Raw genomic sequence first — 17,655 nt, forward strand, 5'->3', positions numbered from 1 at the left:
TACAGGGTTTTCTTGTTTTGTTTTGTTTTTTGAGACTGAGTCTCGCCCTGTCGCCCAGGCTGGAATGTAATGGTGCGACCTTGGCTCACTGCAACCTCTGCATCCCGGGTTCAAGGGATTCTCCTGCCTCAGCCTCCTAAGTAGCTAGGAATACAGGCGCACGCCAGCACACCAGCTCATTTTTTGTATCTTTAGTAGAGACGGGGTTTCACCATGCTGGCCAGGCTGGTCTTGAACTCCTGACCTCATGATCCGCCCGCCTCAGCCTCCCAAAGTGCTGGGATTACCAGCGTGAGCTGCTGCATCCGGCCCAGGTTTTTTTTTAAATTTTGCCTTTTGCCTTTAATTACCGTAGTTTTCCATGAAATAAATTTAATATTTTATAGTAAAATTTATTGCTCTACCTCCTTTATTGCTAATATCTGTTTAGATTTTTTTTCTTACTTAGGAAAATATTACCCACTCCAAGATTACTTTAAATTTTTTTCATGATGCCTTATAAAATTTTTTTAGTTTTGCATTTTATCTTTAAAGCTTTGGTAGAAATTCAAAATAGCAAATCTAGAATGTACTTTAATACAAGGAGTGAGACACAGAACTATTTTTTTTCTAAATGACTGAAAACGTCTCAATGCCATCTATTAAATAATCCATCTTTCTTCACTGATTTAAAATGCCACCTTTATCATACACTGGATTCCCTGAAGTGTTTGGACCTACTTAAGATTCTATTCTGTTCCATTGATCTGCCTGCCTATGCAGATATTTTAGAAACGAATACATTTATGTAGCTATAATTTAGCCTATGTGGGTCTATTTCCAGGCTTTAGTTAATTGTATTCTACAGTAAGTTTATTTGTCATTGTGTACCTCGGTTTTGACTTCCTCAAGGGTAAAAATTATGGATTCTCTTCCCTCTGTAATTCCCTAAAACATGAGTCTCTGCCAAGTTTGTCATTTTGAAAACTGAAATGAAGCCATGTCCTTAGGCAGAACCAGTGGTGGTCTGAGTGGTTTCAGTGAGTGAAGCCCCTGCTCAAAATATTCAACCTCTAAATGTAATATATAAAACACTATGACAGTTTATTCCTTTCGTTAAAGGGACGCTCCTTTAAACACTAATACTGTGCATGGTGCTGAGAATAATTGTTCATTATAATTTCTCCCTGGTCTAAGTTTTGGTAGAAAGGCAACATGAACTAACATTTAAGATCCATGAAATGTGTTAAGAATAGCACATATTCCGTCTCATTTAATATCACAAAACAGCCTACAAAATTGGCATTATTTATCTCACTTTACATAGGAGGAAACAGGCTTAGAAAAGTAAGTTAATTTGCCAACTTAGTTAGTAGCAAACCCTGGATTCAAACCCAAGCCTGTTCGATGCCAAATATCACATTCCTACTCTCCTATGCCGCCTCCCAGAGACAGAGATCCTCAAACAATAATGGAAAATAATTTTCACTTCTTGTCCCAGCCATGCAGTGGCTCCCTTGATCACTGAATGGAGAATAATTTCTAGCTACAACCTTGCTTAGCAGGAAACAGGACCATGATAAATGATTGACATCTGCCACAGAAGTCAAAGGCAGCAGTGGCTATACAGGACACTGTATTTGTCATTATTGCACTACAACACAACATAGGAGACCAAAGGAACATTTTCCCAACTTCACAGTTATGTTTAGGAACAACCCTAAAAATCAGTTGATCGATAAAATTTCACTCCCTAAGTAAAGCCTAAGAAGCCAAAGTTAAAAATAAATTTTGAGAAATATAGTAAATAAAAGAGAGATTTATATGTGATATCCAAAGTATACCAGTCCTGCCAACTTGACAGGCTAAATATTCAGCCTCTTTTTGTAATAATCAATTTGGTTCTAGTAGTCACAGGAAGTTACTACCTCAAACCAATTTTCCCCAGGCAGAAGAGAGAGAAGAAACTCTATTCCATTCTAGAGCTATGTATCAAATCAAGTACCTGAACTTTGAATCAAGCTCTACGCAGATCCACCAGTTCTAAGAACTGGGCCCCTGGGTTTGTGTGATACTCAATAGTTCCACATCTGGCCTCTCTGGAGTAGCCATTGAGTGGCCACCCAACTCCTACTCCTCTTTCCTCTCCCTCAGGGATCTGCAAATTATCTAAGTTTTCTGCCCACTTCCACAAATTCATATGGCTCAGGTAAGATTAGCCCCACTCCAGCCCCTCATAGTCCAGGTGTAATCCCATGCCCTTTGTCAATAACTGGATTAGCAATGGGACTAATTGCTATTTGCCATTAGCAATGTGATTGGATTCAGAGTCCTGAATTGTGGTAGAGGTCTGCTCTAAGCATAAAAAAAAGTTTTACCTTGCTCCTCTGGAACAGCAACAGGGAACAACCATTACTTTTCATCTGGCCAGTCTCCTTTGCTGATATAAGATCCGGAACTGCTGCAGCACATTCCCACCAGCCACCATTCAGAGGAGGGCAGAGTCAAAAGGATCACAAGGAATTGAACCTGTAGCCATCATGGACTCAGCCATGATGCCCACAATAGTGCTGAACTTGCAGTTACTGAAGCAGTAAACAAGTTTAAATTGTAAGCCATTACTGGCTTCCAAATGTTTCCTAACTGACCTCACTCATACACCTCCACTATGAATCTCTGAGGCAGTCACTCTCTAAACTCTAGACAAGGGCTCCCAAAGTATTTACCTACTTAAAGGACGCTGTAGGAGTTAAGAGCATAGGCTCAAACCCTGGCCCTGCCACTTATTTTCTGTGTGATCTTGGCAAGTTACCTAAACTGTCCAAGCACGTTCCTTCGTCTATAAACTGGAGATAATCGTCACATCTAAGAGTTGTGTGAGGATTGAGGCAACTCATGCCTAGTGCTTAAAATCCAGCCTGGCATGTAAATACTGTCCTGATTATGTGTACTTTTGCAAATGCCTGTGCCTGATTTTCCTCTCCCCAACAGTGACCCCAATTCCACACTTCCTGTGTTTATTTGGATTTTATAATCTTCAATCCTGAATCTAATCCATGTGTCTAGCCACTGCACCCAAGTCATTCCAAGTTCAGACCCTTTTCAAGTACAGCTATATTCATTGACATTTTCCCATCTAGGAATCCCAGGGATGATATAGCTAATGTAAGCCTGTACCCTAATGAAATACAAGTCTAATGCTAATTGGTATCTTGTAGATTTTAATCCATTCTTCTTACCACAACACTACTTCTTAAGAGCCTGTTCCTGTGGGTTAATGTATACAGAAAAATACGGTACTAATTACTATGGACATTTAGCTTTGTTTCTCTATGAACAATTATCCTACTACAGTAACCCTCCCTTCCCATTTGGCCCCAGCTGTTTAATTCATTAGGTATTACTTTTTTTTTTTCCTATGAGCTGTTAGGCTGAATTTCAAAAACAGACTGATCAGGAAAATTTTCAAATACATCTTTCAAATTTCTTTTCTCCTTGAAAATAAAGTTGAACAGTCCTCATACCATTAAATGTGGCAATTGAGTTGACGGGACAGCTCCTTTCAAAGTGCATACCTATGGCTATTTTCCATACCCTGGCATTGCTTGTCTGCTGCTTTCCAAGCAGGTTCACCAGGAACTGTGCCATGCTCAGCTATCATTTTCTGCTTATAAGAAGGAAGTGAGAGATCAGGATCGTTAGAGTCTGTAAACACTTGAATGCTTAGAAATGCAAAGCAATGAGCTATTTTGCAGGGCTGCCAGAGAAAAGGAGTGGAAAGAGGAGAAAAGAAATTATGTCTTCAAACTCCAATGCGTACCATTCTCACATGATGTCTAAACAGACAGGAATTCAAGTTGAGCATTTGAATGTTAAAAGAAAATAGACAATGCAATGATCTTCCCAGCAAAATAGCAGCCATACATGGGCTGCCTTGAATGGAAAAGGGAAGAAAAAAGGAGAAACCAAGATAAAATGAGACACAGGGAAAACAGGAACACAGATTGTCCAGGGAGGGTACAGTTAAGATTTCTGTAGTTTTACATGAAAAAAAAATTCTGTTTCATAAAAGGAATTCAAATGAGAGAAATAAGAAAAAGTCAGGCTGAACTTCAGAATCCATGATACCCTGATCTATAATATTTCCTCATCTAATTCCAACAATTTCAGGTAGCCAATTCAATGCTATGTAATTCTGAAAATGATTCATGGGACCAAAAAAGCAACTTTGGAGCATCTAAACTACCTGGTTCAAATTTGAGAACATTATTTTCATATTTTTCTTTAGCTGCTCCACAGTTCCACGGCAAATTAATAGAAAGCCAATGAGATTTCAATGTGTGGGCTGTATTGTTCTTTTTTATGCGATATGTATAACCTTTCCCCATCTGCACAGATACACAGAGGCCTATTTTGGTGTGCTTTTTAAATTTGCTGCTTGTCCATGAAATGGAATGCTCCTGAGAAACTAGAGCGGTAAAGAACTTAGAACAGGTGATAAAACCTCATTTTTGCACTGTCACTCAATGACATTGCACTGCTGAAGCCGCACAGCAGTTAATGGCCATGGAAATTATACTGGTCCACAAGCCCTTGGACAGGAAGAAAACTAACTGTGAGAACTTGAATTTTACTGAAAATCAAAAGCCAACTGACAGGATGCTCTCTGAACTCACCCAGGAAATGCTTAGTCATCAGATACAACAATACTCAGAAAAAGATTCAGAAGCAAAACCTAGGGAATTGTTTAAAAAAAAAAAAAACTCTCACATACGTCAGGGTGAATTTTATAAAGTAGATGAAAGGCTGTGCAAAAAAGTAGATTGCAAGGCAGTATACCACAGCCATCAAATATCTAGTACATTTTTAAGTTCAATAAATTCCTAGTCACTGTAATTGTGCCTAAAAACACAGAGTAAAAAAAAAAAAATGGCAAAATAAGCAAAGAATTATTTTAAAGCTAGAGGATATTTTTCTAAAAAAACATAAGGGAGTTATGGGTGTACACAAAGACACATATAATGAGGATGGCTATGTAAAACAGTAATTCCTCACTCATGAGTTCCACAAGTGTCTACTGAGTACCTAGTCTGGGCTAGTATCTGTTCTATGTGCTGTGGTTATAGCTACGAACAAGACAACATCTCTACTCCTATCGAATTTATTTTCTCATTAGGAAGAAATGCAAAATAAATATATTTATGAAGCTACATTCAATAATAGTAAATGATCAAGATCAGCCACTTTGCTTAATATTTCTTAAAATTTATTTTGTATAGACAATTCCACTGGAATTTACTCTACATTCATACCAGCTATCGTGAGGAAGAGAGGTAGAAATCTATCTGGGCCACAGCACCTTTTCCCACACTTAAATAACATGGCTCCTTTAAGTGGAGTACGATTATATTTATGAAACATACATTTTTTAATTTTTTCATATTTATGGGTTGTTACACAGAAACCATCTTAGTGCCAATAAGTATTTAACATTTACCACTTTCAGCAGGTGAAAGAATTTCTATCTCAGCTTCATTATAATTATGCTAAACACTTTCAGGGTTCCATTTTCCTTTTTTTTTTAAATAATGAAATAAAATGCAATCAAATATTCAAATCATTGGACAAACAACCATACAAAAGTCAATACTGCTGAAAATGAATTGTCACCTAGCCCACAGCTCCACTATGCAACAGCTTGAATTTTTGTCAGCTGACATAAGAGAGTCCAAATTTAATAATGAAAGGCAATTAAGAAGGGTGAGAGTATAATGTAATAAAAAGGTGGATTGTACGGAAATTGAATTTTTAAAAGTCTCTATACCAAGAGAGGCACAGGTGATGGACTGCCATAATTGACAATGGAGCCTTCTATTGGAAGGCTATCCTGGGACCCAGTATTCCAGCTCTTGTCTCTCTAGGGTGGGAAAGACAGGGTTCTGAGTCCTGACTGAAGTCCAAATAAGCCATTAACATAATGTCTGCCATAATACAGTTCCACCCAAAGAGTACGGAAGACCAGATGCATTAATCTACTCAGAGGCAAAGGATGGGAGAACAGGGAACTAGGTGATTGGTGCCATTTCTCTGTCTGTCTCTTTTTTATACATCCACACATAATCCAGTGAAATCACATATGTGGGCTAGTAAGATCTGAAATAGGCTACACATTTTTGAAGATGGCCCACAGAAGTTTCTCTGTACCAATGCCCTTCAGTGACTCCTTTACTCTCTCTGAGGTTCAGTTTTCTCACCTCTATAATGAGGAAGGACGATTACATGAAATAACCTTTGTAAAAATAACATACTATTGGCCGGGTGCAGTGGCTCACGCCTGTAATCCCAGCACTTTGGGAGGCCAAAGCGGGCAGATCACCAGAGGTCAGGAGTTCGAGACCAGCCTCACTAACATGGTAAAACCCCGTCTCTACTCAAAATACAAAAATTAGCCAGGCGTGGTGGTGCATACCTATAATCCCAGCTACTCGGGAGGCTGAGGCAGGAGAATCACTTGAACCCGGGAGGCAGAGGTTGCAGTGAGCCGAGATCGTGCCACTGCACTCCAGCCTGGGTGACAGAGCAAGACTCTGTCTCAAAAAAAAAATAAATAACATACTATTAAGCAGGGACATAGAAAATCTTCAATGTGAGTTACTGAATAAACAAGCTAGTGTCATTCTTAATAGGTAACTAAAACTGCGTATACTGGTGAGAGTAAAAATTCATCTAACCCTAGATACATCTATCACCTATCACTAAGATAACAGAATAATCAAGAATAATTTTTATTTTTATTTTATTATTATTATATTTTTTTGAGACGGAGTCTCACTTTGTCGCCCAGGCTGGAGTGCAGTGGCGCGGTCTCAGCTCACTACAACCTCTGCCGCCTGGGTTCAAGCAATTCTCCTGCCTCAGCCTCCTGAGTAGCTGGGATTACAGGCACCTTCCACTGCTCCTGGCTAATTTTTGTAGTTTTTTTTTTTTTTTTTTTTTTTCTGCAGAGACAGTGGCCAGACTGTCTGTACAGTGACCAGTACAGACAGTGGCCTGAGGTGGCCAGTATCAGCCCACCTCAGCCTCCCAAAGTGCTGGGATTACAGGCATGAGCCACCACGCCCAGCTAAGATTAATTTTTAAACCAACGTTGGAACTTAAGACAATTTTATTTAAAATACAGCAAAATGGATATGATTGGTGAATACAGAACTTTAAAATGTCCTATGAAATACAGAATTTAATTTTGGATAAGTCAATTGCCTGTCTTCCTTTTCATATTTTTAGTTAAGCTTTTGAAAACATTAGTTTTTCATATTATTTATGTCTATTTTCCTAATGAAATTTGTTTATCAGAGAAATTACTGCTTATGAATCCACGGTTTTGTCTATTTATATCTTTCAATCAGCTATAGAATAACATTTTAAGTGTATAAAATACAAATTTTCTATTCTAGAAATAAATGCACAATACTTTGTTTTCTAAACCCTTTAATATTTTTCTAATCCTGTTAGACTTTTAGTAATGTTTTTAATTCCACAGTTTTCAAAGGATTTTTTGTGAGACACTTTTCTATTTTCTTTAGAGTGGGTTTAAAACACTTCAGAATATAGCAATCATTGCTGCATTGCATGTATATCACCTTCTCACAACACCATGAATAATATATAAGAATCAATGATGATTTTATATCTGATTGCTGGCTCAATGCCATGTTACAAAAAAGAATTGCTTTGTGTATATTCTAATATTCTTCTATTTTCTCTTGAGAAAATTAGTAGTTTTGCAGTCTTTTATCCTCAATCAGTTTTACTTGGAATTCTTCAGAAATACAAGAGCTTAAGGGTCATATACGGAAACATATTCAACCTCAAACATACTGAAATGTATTCAATATTCAACTTAACTAGAATCTGTTAGACTCTATTCTGTTCTCAACTCAAGAAAAAAAAAGTTAGACTTAACTAGGCAAGATTAATTTATTAGAGGTCCCATGTTTAATTTTAAGACATGGAATTATGTTTTAATATGTAATATTAATTACTCAAGGCTTACTATATAAATTAATTTATTAACATAATTCCTAGATTTTCTAATGTTAAAAAAACTCAGAAGATTAATATATACAAGGAATGCCACACACGGACCATCTCCAGAACATAATCTGCCACTTTCACTCACAGCATGTCTGAGAACCAACACTGTGTAATGCCCTCACAAGTTTCCCTAAGGAAGTTACACTGGGCAAGTTATGCTGCAATAACAAGCAACCCTCGAGATCTCAGCAGTTTGAAACCACAGAGTTTTATATCTGCCTCATGCTATGTGTCCATCATAGGCCTCTGCTCCTCACAGCCTCTCAGGGATCCAACTTGCTTGTGTTTAAACAATCACTGAAGAAGTGGGAGAAAGCTTAATTAATCAAGCAGTAAAGAGTCTTCCTAAAAGTCATAAACATCACTTGTTCTCACACTTCATTGGTCAAAGCAAGCCACATGGCATCACCCAAGTTCATGTGGGCAGGGAAGTACAATTCCTCCGTGAGCTAGGGATAACCAGATATATTTGGTGGACAGCTCCTACTCACCTTGTGATAAAGGAAAGAAGTAAGAAAGCAGAAGTTTTAACAATCGGCCCAGAAAATACCCAGTCTTTTCAATGACATTCATTCTATTTCTTTATAATGCACACCAGGAAGAAGAGGATGAACAGAGTAAAAGTTACCATTTCCCTCATAGTATATTCTACCTGTAAATGTAGGGTTTAAATGATCTTTTCTTCCTCTTTTGTTTCCATGATAAAGCTAAATGTGAACTTGGCTGGATTCAGAACTTGTGTCTATTAGATTAAAATGGATAGTTCCTAATGTTTATTTACAGTCTATGCCAGATGCTATTCATAGTGGCTTATGTGGATCATCACATATAATCTTCATAGCAACTTACATGAAGTAGGTAGATACTATCACCATCCTCGTGTTCCAAATAAAGAAGGTTAAGAAGAACACAGAATTCATTAGTGAAAGAGGGTAGATTCCATTTCAGGCATGGACTCCACACCCCACACTCTCAATCAACATACAACAGTGAGTAACACTGATAAAATATTTTATTATATAATGCCACTTGAGCTTGTATATTTGTATAAATGCCAGTGTACGATTGTAATTCTGAGAGTTTCCAAAACAGTATTCCAGCATGTTCCTCCATTTTTGAAAAAAACCACTGACTTTTCACCTCATAAGATTTCATACATTAAATGGAAAAATATGTAAAGAGTGTTTTGGAGCTATTTTATAAACTTTACATGACTCTAAACTAATTAGAGAATTTAAAATTTTACCAAAAACGAGTAAGGCTGAAAATTTATGAAGAACACACTGGGATCATGACAATATTCACAGATGCCACATTTATAACTCTGGAATGGCATCCATGGAGACCATGTAAATGTCACCCCCTAAAGTTGTGCAGTGCACAATGTGTATGACCATATGCTGAGGCCCTAATGTTTTTATGGGAAATCTGCCATCACTTGTATTTCTATTCTGATGCTGAGTCTTAATATGCAGTCTTATTTTGATTTTTGTTTCCCAAATAGCTTCAAAATTGTAATACCTTAAGTTCTTCTCCAAATTGGAAGTAGAGAATGTTGTCATACTGACATGATAAGCATTATAAAAACCAGTCTTAAATGAGCCATCTCATGTTGTCATTTCATTTGCTTAAAGAGTCAGTGTCTGGGTCTACATATGTAAATTATATTAACTGAACTGGAGAGCTGCAAAAATAGTTGAATTTAAGGAACTATATTTACTCAAGCATACAATAACGGCTAATCAATTCAACTATTTTAAAACTTCTTAGAAATATGTCACATACAGACATTATATGTACTGGTATCTGTGGGGGGAAATCATAATTATTTTCAAGCACGCAAGAAAGAAACACTACTTCAGTTTATCAACTTCAACAGCTTCCTATTAGAATCTCAGGAAAACTGCTCGATTATTCCTCTTCTTCCACAGGACCCCATTACAGGCCCCACGGGATCTCTCCACTATTGCTATTGTGTCTTAATTTTTGTTTTAATCCTATTTTCAATCCTCCAATCCACTCCAATGTCAGCAAAGTGCTGTTGATCTTGAGAAGTCCTTTGTTGTAAATCCCACTGAGCCACTTTCTGCAGAGAAGCTCCCCCTTTGAAGACTTGCCCCAGTGGTCTTTGTGTTGGCTGCTTCACTGAAGGAAAAAGCAGCATGCCTTAGGTAAAAATTTTTTGCAGTGCCTTTTCAAACAGTATTTGTACACTTTAGTAGTCATCACAGAGTCTCTGCTGACCTAAAAGATTTGCAGCTTTATAAAAGCTGTGGCAGATGCTAAGAATATTCATCAACCCTTTTCTTCTTTTGAAACAGGCCCAAAAATGAATGACTTGTGGGCAAATATTGATTTCTTTTCCCAAAGATCAACTATTAAGCATGAAAGAACACCTAAACACAAAATCGAAAGGCTTACCTTGTCAAACTAGGACAGAACGTAGACCACCGCACTTTCCTACCTGAGGATACAAGGGCCAGGGAACAAATCAGAAATGTAATGTCTGTGGCACTTCCTGTGAGTCCTCTCTGGCAACCGAAGCTGAATAAATGAAGCAACATAAAGCTGTGCTTCTCCAACTTAAACTTTAATGTGAGTATGAATTACCAGGGATCTTATTAAAATACAGATTCTGATTCACTGGGTCTGGGATAGAGTCTGGTATTCTGCATTTCTGACTAGCCTCCAGGTGATACTGATTCTGCTCATCTAGGGACCTCGCTTTGAGTAGCAAGTGTTTAGGCCACTTACTAGCAGGAACTAAGCACAGTATCCTACAACAGCAAATGTCTTTCCAACAAGAAAGAGCAAATGCTGATGCCACATCTGCACTGCCTCAGAAAATAAAGAAGGGATGAGGAGCCCCCCAGTGGTACTCTGTGCCCATAAAAATCACATCCACATGAGAAGGACTGAGCGAGGCAATGGGGTTGGTGCAAGGAGCTCAGCAATCCCTCTGCTACGCGCTGGGGGCACTTGGTTTGGTTTTCACATTACCAGCCTCAGCGAGGTGGAACAGAGGATTACAAAGGGATAATCTAAATGGCAATTGCAAGTGTATTGTTGTGGTCACCAGCACCTTTTCCATCAGTATTTTCCATTTCTCCAAAGCCATATGGAGCAGTTGATCTATTTGGGTGATTTCTTAAGAGAAAATGAACAATACACGGTCCTGAGTGGTAAGTGTAGTGAAAGTTAAAAACGATATTTTCTTTTATCCCAAAGACTCCAAAATGTTCACAGATCTTACTATTATCATAAAAATAAATGACAAAAGGGATTTAGTTCAGTTAGAAAGCATCCTGCTATTGGCCATGTAGATAAACTTAAAATAAAACACACTGTCTTCTAGCCTTCAGCAGCTTCTAGCCTTGAGCATTGAGATAAAAGTCCAATATGAAGTTTCCTAATGATTTGAAGAGCTAGCTGTTTTAACAGAGATCATGGGAAAAGAGTTAGAAAAAGAGAGATTTCAAATCCAAAACTAAAAAAAAAATAGTAGATGTATGCTTCAATAGATTTGTTCCTTTAGCATATGCTCCATTGATCTTTCTGAAATTCTTCCAGGTGAGTTACCTGCTCTGTCCAAAAGGAATCACCATCAAAAAAACAAGAAGTCTTTTTAGACTAACAATTCCCTTTAGTTGAGGCAGAGACTTTGGCCAAATTTACAAAGAAACATTTTTCACTGACTTGACAAAGATATATATCAAGAGCATAGGTAAAAATTAAAAAGAAATTAGACACAATTGTTTAAAAGCCAGTTATGAGAGCACCAAATCTACAGTGATAGAGATTTGAGTTGGAGCCTGATTAGAAGGAGGACAGCCAAACAGAACCTGGCCTGACTTATAATATTACACCCAAAGCAGGGACAATCTAATTGGTGGGCTGAGTAGGTAGCCACCTACATGCAATAAAAGGGTTGTAGCGAATCTTCCTCTATCCCAGTCCAAAAGCATCTTTTGCCTAAAATTCCAAATTAGACACCCTATTCCTATTAATATATCCATGGGAGAAGTAACACCATAAATTCTCTTGAATACTTAATATATTTCATTGGTTTGTTATTAGAGCCTCTTTGCATTATCTAGCCGTAGATACATTTTTTAATAGGTTTTGAGTTCAACGACCATCCTGGCTAACAAGGTGAAACCCCGTCTCTACTAAAAGTACAAAAAAAATTATCTGGGCATGGTGGCGGGCACCTGTAGTCCCAGCTACTCGGGAGGCTGAGGCAGGAGAATGGTGTGAACCCAGGAGGCGGAGCTTGCAGTGAGCCGAGATTATGCCACTGCACTCCAGCCTGGGCAACAGAGGGAGACTCCGTCTCAAAAAAAAAAAAAAAAAAAGTTTTGAGGGGAACAAGTGGTGTTTTGTTATATGAATAAGGTCTTTAGTGGGGACTTCTGAGATTTTGGTGCACCCACCACCCCAGCAGTGTACACTGTACCCAATGTGTAGTCTTTTATCCCTTGCCACCCCCCACCCATTCCCCCAAGTCCCCAAAGTCCAATGTATCATTCTTATGCCTTTGAGTCCTAATAGCTTAGCTCCCACATAGGAGTGAGAACATGCAATGTCTCGTTTTCCATTCCTGAGTTACTTCATTTAGAATAATAGTTTCCAGTTCCCTCCAGGTTGTTGTGAATACCATTATTTCATTCCATTGTATGTCTGAGTAGTATTCCATGGTATTATGTATCACATTTTCTTTATCCACTCATTGATTGGTGGGCATTTGGGCTTGTTCCGTACTTCTGCAATTGCAAATTGTGCTGCTATAAACATGCGTGTGCAAGTATCTTTTCTGTATAATGACTTCTTTTCCTTTGGGTAGATACCTAGCAGTGGGATTCACTGGATCAAATGGTAGGTCTACTTTTAGTTTTTTAGGAATCGCCACACTGTTTTTCATAGTGGTTGTATTAGTTTACATTCCCACCACCACTGTAACATTGTTTCCTTTTCACTGCATCCTCACCAACATCTATTCATTTTTTATTATGACTATTCTTGCAGGAGTGAGGTGGTATCACATTGCAGTTTTGATTTGCATTTCTCTGATAATTAGTGATGTTGAGTATTTTCTCATATGTTTGTTGGCCATTTGTATATTTTCTTTTGAGAATTGTCTATTCATGTCTTCTGCCCTCTTTTTGATGGGATTGTTTGTTTTTTACTTGCTGATTTGAGTTCCTTGTAGATACTGGATATTAGTCTTTTGTCAGATGTATAGATTGTGAAGATTTTCTCCCACTCTGTGTCTTGTCTGTTAAATCTGCTAATTGTTTCTTTTGCTGTGCAGAAGCTTTTTAGTTTAATTAAGTCCCATCTTTTTATCTTTGTTTCTGTTGCATTTGCTTTTGGCTTCTTGGTCATGAAGTCTTTGCCTAAGCCAATGTCTAGAAGGGGTTTTCCGATGTTATCTTCTAGAATCTTTATGGTTTCAGGTCTTAGATTTAAGTCCTTGATCCATCCTGAGTTGATTTTTGTATAAGGTGAGAGATGAACATCCAGTTTCATTCTTCCACATGTGGCTTGCCAATTATTCCAGCACCGTTTGTTGAATAGGAAGGGTGTCCTTTCCTTGCTTTATATTTTTGTTTACTTTATTGAAGATCAGTTGGCTATATATACTTGGCTTTATTTCTGGGTTCTCTGTTGTGTTCCATTGGTCTATGTGCCTATTTTCCTGCCAGTACCATGCTGTTTTGGTGACTATGGCCTTATGGTATAGTTTGAACTCAGGTAATGTGATGCCTCCAGATTTGTTCTTTTTGCTTAGTCTTGCTCTAAGCAAAGACTTTGCAAGCAAAAGAGCTTTGCAAGCTCTTTTTCGGATCCATATGAATTTTAGGATTTTTTTTTCTAATTCTATGAAGAATGAGAGTGGTATTTTGATGGGAACTGCATTGAATTTGTAGATTGCTTTATGCAGTGTGGTCATTTCACAAGCTGCTCCTGCTTGCTTTTGGTGTCCATGTGCGTGGAATATCTTTTTCCACCTCTTTACTGTAAGTTTATGTGAGTCCTTATTTGTTAGGTGAATCTCTTGAAGACAGCAGAAACTTGGTTGGTGAATTCTTATTCATTTTGCCATTCTGTATCTTTTAAGTGGAGCATTTAGGCCATTTATATTCAATGTTAGTATTGAGATGTGAGGTACTATTCTATTCATCACGTAATTTGTTGTCTGAATACCTTGGATTTTTTTCATTGTGTTATTGTTATATAGGTCCTGTGAGATTTATGCCTTAAGAAGGTTCTATTTTGGTGTATTTGGAGGATTTGTTTCAAGATTTAGAGCTCCTTTTGGCAGTTCTTGTAGTGCTGGCTTCATAGTGGTGAATTCTCTCTGCATTTGTTTGTCTGGAAAAGACTGTATCTTTCCTTCATTTATGAAGCTTAGTTTCACTGGATACAACATTCTTGGCTGAAATTGTTTTGTTTAAGGAGGCTAAAATAGGACCCTAATCCCTTCTAGCTTGTAGGGTTTTTGCTGAGAAATCTGCTGTTAATCTGAAGGTTTTCCTTTATAGGTTACCTGATGCTTTTGCTTCACAGCTCTTAAGATTCTTTTCTGTTTTGACTTTAGATAACCTGATGACTATGTGTCTAGGCAATGATCTTTTTGCAATGAATTTCCCAGGTGTTCTTTGAGCTTCTTGTATTTGGATGTCTAGATCTCTAGCAAGGCAGGGGAACTTTCCTTGATTATTCCCTCAAATACGTTTTCTAAACTTTTAGATTTCTCTTCTTCCTTAGGAACACCAATTATTCTTAGGTTTGCATGTTTAACATAGTCCCAAACTTCTTGAAGGCTTTGTTCATTTTTTTAAATTCTTTTTTCTTTGTCATTGATGGATTAGGTTAATTCAAAAGCCTTGTCTTCAAGCTCTGAAGTTCTTTCTTCTGCTTGTTCAATTCTATTGCTGAGACTTTCTAGTGCACTTTGCATTTCTCTAAGTGTGTCCTTTTTTTTTCCAGAAGTTGTGATTTTTTTTAATGCTATCTTTTTCACTGAAGAATTTTTCATTCATATCCTGTATCATGTTTTTCATTTCTTTAAGTTGGACTTTACCTTTCTCTGGTGCCTCCTTGATTAGCTTAATAACCGGCCTAAATTCTTTTACTGGCAATTCAGAGATTTTTTCTTGGTGTGGATCCATTGCTGGTTAGCTGGCATGATCTTTTAAGGGTGTTAAAGAACCTTGTTTTGTCATATTACCAGGATTGTTTTTCTGGTTTCTTCTCATTTGGGGAGACTATGTCAGAGGGAAGATCTGCAGCTCAAGGGCTGCTGTTCAGATTCTTTTATCCCATGAGGTGCTCCCTTGATGTGGTGTTCTCCCCATTCCCCTAGGAATGAGGCTTCCTAAGAGCCAAACTGCAGTGATTGTTTTTGCTCTTCTGGGTCTAGCCATCTAGTGGAGCTATCAGGCTCCAGGCTGAGAAGTTTCTGCAAAGAGTCCTGTGATGTGATCCATCTTCACATCTTGCAGCCCTGGATACCAGCACCTGCTCTGGTAGAGGTAGCAGGGGAGTGAAGTGGACTCTGTGAGGGTTCTTGGTTGTGTTTTTGTTTCTGCACTGGTTTTGTGTCAGTTGGCCTCCAGCCAGGAGGTGGCGCTTTCAAGAGCGCATCAGCTGTGGTACTACAGGTAGGATGGAAACTTGCCCTAGGGACACCTGGTTAAGTATTCAGATTTCTCAGGCAGTGGGCAGTGTCATGGACCTCCCAAGAGACCTTTGTCTTTGGCTACCAGGGCAAGAAGAGAAAGACCACCAGGTTGGAGCAGGGATAGGTGTGTCTGAGCTCAGCCTCTCCTCGGGCAGGGCTTGCTGTGGCTGCTGTGGAGGATGAAGGTGTACTTCCCATTCCAATGGAATTATATTCCCAGGGAGATTATGGCTGCCTCTGCTGAGTCACACAAGTTGCCAGGGAAGTTGGGGAAAGCCAGCAGTCACAGGTCTTACCCAGCTCCCATACAGCCTTCAGTTCTAAAGACCGGTCTCACTCCCACCATGCCCCCGACAACAGCACTGAATCTATTTCCAGGTGCCTGGTGGCCAGGGCTGAGAACTTGCCTCAGAATACGAGCCTCTCCACTAAGAAAGCAAGCTGACTCACAGGTTTTCGGCATCTCAAGGAGCCCACAGTGGGGATCCAGTTCCTTCAAAGGGGCTGTAGATTCTTTCGACTTTCCTAATGTGTTCCTGCAGTAGTTCTTGGAGCAAAAGTTCATGATGTGAGTTTCCACACGTGCTCTGTCCATCCGAGTGGGAGCTGCAAGCTAGTCCAACTGCCTATCCACCATCTTAATCCTTACTCTAATACGTATTTTTGTTATGAAAAAAGTAAGGAGAGGAGCAAAAGAAAGTCCAGAGTCAATGCAGGGCTGATTAGCAATCCATCTAGGGGTGACTATAAGAGTACTCAGGTATCTGGTGCTTGAATACAGAATCAGACCTTTACCAAAGGCAATATTCTTTAAATTTTTGCCTACAATGGCAATCACAGCAATCACAGAACATGAGCAACAGGCCACAGCTGGTGCCCCATACCTCAAGCTAAACCAAGCTAAATACATATAGTGGCTCTTTTAAATTAGAAATACAATAACTGAGATTAATTGTTTGACAAAATTTGGGTAAAACAACCTTATTGGATTTTGTACACTATAGTTGAGGTATTCCAAATAGACAGGAAATAAAGCTCTTCATAACCTGGATTATTTATATTCACTTAGGAGACACGTTTTCTTCCTCTAGCAGGATAGCATTTCTGGTAGTAAACAGCTGCTTCCACCTCCACATAACAAATGGCTTTGACTCACCCCTGTTCAAGTGATCTAGTCAAACTCTGTCAGGAGTAACTTGAAGCAGAAAAGTACACATGTTGCTTTTTATGGAAATGGATAGTAAAAGTGTGAGGGAATGGGTGCCACAGGTAATGCCGTCACATCAAAAAGACTTCGAAGAGATGCCAAAGACAAATTCTCCTGGTCCTCTGCATCTCCTTTTTCTATTTAACTACATTGATCCCCCCTCAGGTGTCCTTGAGGTGACTCTGAACATCCTGATAATGATTTTCAAACCTAATACATTTCTACAATTGTGGAATGAATGCCTCTGTGAAACAGAGAGATGAGCTTGAAAGAAAAGATGAAATTTGCATGTTTCTTTGCAACCAGGGTTTTCTTTTTTTTTTTTTTTTTTTTTTTTGGAGCTCCAACTTTGTCTTTAATCATCAAAAGTTGCCCCTTGACAAAAGGATGGTATAGGAAAAAGCAGTGATGTATGGTGGGTTTTAGCTGATCACCATTGACAAAGACCCTCTTCATGACCAAACTTTATTCAGGCTTCTCTGAGCCCACTTCTCAACTAGGCCTCAACTTTGGCCTATAAGAACTGCAAATTTCAGCACAATTTCATCCACCTGACCCCCAGACACACACACACACACACACACACACACACTAAGAGACTTGAACAAACCCTAGCATAGTTTTTATTCGCTCAAGGCCATTTCCCTAGTATGACAATTCCAGCCCTCTTAAAATGCCTTCCTGAGAC

This window comes from Gorilla gorilla, chromosome 3 (assembly GCF_029281585.2).
Source record: "Gorilla gorilla gorilla isolate KB3781 chromosome 3, NHGRI_mGorGor1-v2.1_pri, whole genome shotgun sequence".
Taxonomy (NCBI): Eukaryota; Metazoa; Chordata; class Mammalia; order Primates; family Hominidae; genus Gorilla; species Gorilla gorilla.